Genomic DNA, 3,736 nt, shown 5'->3' on the forward strand with positions numbered 1-3,736 from the left:
AGTGTCTTCAGATTTTTTTTAAAAAACTGCTATATTGAGGTTTAAATGACATATGGAAAACTGTACATACTTAATGCATATAACTCAATGAGTTTGGGCAGAAGTATATACACCATGAAAACACCACCATCATGAAGTTCATAGACACATCCATCACCTCACAATTTCCACCTCCTCCATTTTTTTTTTTTTTTTTTGTGGTAAAAATACTTAACATATGATCTACCCTCTTCTTCGAAATCTAAGTCAATTTTTTTTTTGGAAAATTTAGAAGCTGTTTCTAGAATTTCCATGATGATACAAAAGCATAGAAGAACCAATATGATCTTGAAAAATAAGAACAGAGCTGAGGGCTCAGTCTTGATACCATGTTTTTTTTGTTCCCTTCAATTTATTAAATCATGCAATTCATGTCTTTGCTTAATTTTTTTCATGAAATGCTATGGAATTATATATCATATTCCTGCTCCCTCTCCTCTTCCATCTTTTTTATTAATTTTTTATTTGAGTGTGATTGATACACAATGTTAAATTGGTTTCAGGTATACAACAGTGATTTGATCAGTTTTTTTAATAACTTATTCACTGTTCTACATTTGCTTTACTTGATATAAAGGTTTGCTTTTCAATTATATCTGTTCCACTCTTTATTGGTTTTTAGTGAGATGGTTACATGTCACATTGTGTTTCCAATATTATTATTTATCTTTCATAAGAATTTATTCTTATTTTGTGGGTATACTATGAATTTTAATTGAGTACAATGATTATGACTATGCTTTACAAGTTTCTTCTGGTTTTAGCTTTTCTCTGTTTATTATAGTGATTGAGATATACTGAATGATATAAAATATTTATTTTGCTTGTCTACTCATATTTATATTTGATCATTGTACACAAGATTCTGATTACTGTGGTGATTCTCTTCTGATTCCGGGGTTGGGGAAAGTTGTGTTTATAAGTGTGGGCTCCTCAGACCACCTGACAGATGTTAAATGCAACACTACTTGCACGACTTGTTCTCTCCTGTCCCAAATAATGTTTGCATTTTCTGCCATAGCTTGGAAGTCAATGCCACGCTTTCTTGCCATTCTGGGCAGATGGAAACTGGAGTATGAAACACACCCAGTTTCCTCCTGAACTACCCTCTGATTACCTCAGGAATCCTACATTCTCTGTATTTGTGTTAACTCCAAGACTGTGCCTTCTGGCACTAATCTTACCTCCTCAGCTGTCTGCTATTGGTTTTGTCTTTCATTTCTTGTTTTTGTTTATTTTAATCAACCTAATTTTGTTAGTATTTAATCTATTTTAGCAATTCTTAAAATTGTGAAATATACTACTCTTAGAAGTCTTTCTAGTTTTAGTGCATTGTGATTGATCGATTAAAATTCTATTTTAATTATTTTTTATTTCATTATTTTGTCTGGAGAAGATATAAGTGCTGATATTGACACTGATGATCATATCTTCAAAATAGTAATCATAGAATTCTTCCTTTAAGCAAGGATCAGGACTTATTCATCTATTTTATTAAACAACTAGAAATTGATCTTTCGCATAGTATAGTTTTAATAATAATGTTGGATAATAGTCAAACATCATATTATCACTTGCCATATACCAAGCCTTTGCTAAGTCTTCAATTAATTTTCACAACAATACTCTGAGGTCAATACTGTTTGTATTCTCATGTTTAGATCAAGAAACAAACACAGAGAGATGAAATAACTTGCTCAAGGATACATAGCTACTGGATATTTGATTTGGAATTTGAACCCTATTGTTTTGACGTTAGAGACTGTGCCATATTATCAAGTTTGTCTTATCCTCCACAGCCAAGCCTCTAGTTTCCAGCCTTCTCACTTGTATGATATATTTATCAAACGTACAGTCTTGTACTAAAAATATCCTTCCAGGTCCTACCAAAATATGATCTAGAAATATAATGATTTATTATATAATTTTAAGTTGCTAAATTGCTAGTGAAATACTTCACCCACAACTATAGGAGACTAAGAGCTCACTCTAGAGTTAAAGACTAATAGTCCTTAGAACTAACTTCAAAATGGGAATCCATGCAGTCAATTAGGTACAATAAGCAAATTTATCTGAGTTTATAGTACAGTTTAGTTCTCATATGTCATATAGTCACAACATGAGTATGTAAACAAACAGCCCAGGGAATAAATATTTATATTCTTGACATTCTAGAGCCTTCATCTGATAAAGTTAATGTTACAGCTGAATACAGCATAATAAAAACTCAAAAAGCTCTTAATGCACTGCTCAAATGATTATTAGCTAAATACAACTCAACTTTTGAAGACATAATATTTTATTTTACCAAAGTATTCATACTGTAGTGATTCTGTATAAAATATTTTAAATTGCCACACTCTGAGGCTAATTATTTACTGGTCTACAAATTAAAGGCATTGGTTTGATGTCATACTTTCCTGGCATAAGGAAGCAATTCACCATCTCACTAGGAATCCAAAAGTAATTCTCAGAAATATAATTCACAAACCATTATATTTTAAGACAACATATTTCAACACATACATCAAGTTGTCTGCATCTTCATCTCCCCAAGTCACAATTAAAATGAGTTAATGAAATCATTATCCAACTTGTTCATTCTTATCATTTATATATGACACAACTTGTTATTTATGATGTTATTGATCTTCTATTATACACTATAAAAATAAATTCTTCTCTTTTGAATGGTTAGGGTAATTTTTTTGTTTTAGAAACTGTTTCATGTATCTAAAAATAAAATTAATTGGTTATATAAAATCTCTTTAAACATTGAGCTAATTTGATAAAATGAAAATATCCCCTTATTTCTATGTAAGTCAAGTTTTCAGTTTCCTATTACATTTGGTAATACATTAAGGAGAATCATCAAATTGTGAATAATTTCCTATGATTGGCCCAAGAAGATAACTTCCCATCATTCTAAAAATTGAGATAAGTAGATGAATATCATGACAGTTCAAATGTTTGAAAAGATAAAAATGAAAGGATAAAATTCTATTGAAAACATGAATTAGATTGAATATATTTCTTCAGACATATTTGAACTTATTTAACAAACTATGAGATCTTAAGCTTTGAAGATAATCTTCTTTGGTTTGCCTCTTTGCCTTCTAAACCCACTGGAGTGGCAGTCCTAGTCCTATCCCCAGAACCCATGAAAGCCGACGGGATATTAATTTAAAAAGGTGTCAAGGGATGCCTGGGTGGCTCAGCGGTTGAGCATCTGCCTTTGACTCAGGGTGTAATTCTGGGGTCCCAGGATCGAGTCCCGCATTGGGCTTTCTGCATGGAGCGTGCTTCTCCATCTACCTGTGTCTCTGCTTCTCTCTTTCTCGGTGTCTCTCGTGAATAAATAAATAAAATCTTAAAAAAAATAAAAAGGTGTCAAGAAGCATAAAAGAGGTAAAGGTTAGATTCCAAGAAGTTTATAGGTATGTTGTTCAGGCGTACAGAAGTGAATGTGACCATGACAGATGAAATGGTCCTCGTGCTGTTGTCAGTCAGCCAGTCTGTCTTTGATGAGTATTGGCAATGTGTCAGGCACTGCATAGAGGCTGATGCAGTCTTCTCAATAAATCCCACTACTAGAATGGAGCTTTAGAACAGCATACATTTTTGCCTATTGTGTTAACTGCTATATTCCTAGTGCCTAGAACAGTGATTGGTACATGGCAAAACAAAAAAATAAACA

This window comes from Canis lupus, chromosome 1 (genome assembly GCF_003254725.2).
Source record: "Canis lupus dingo isolate Sandy chromosome 1, ASM325472v2, whole genome shotgun sequence".
Lineage (NCBI taxonomy): Eukaryota > Metazoa > Chordata > Mammalia > Carnivora > Canidae > Canis > Canis lupus.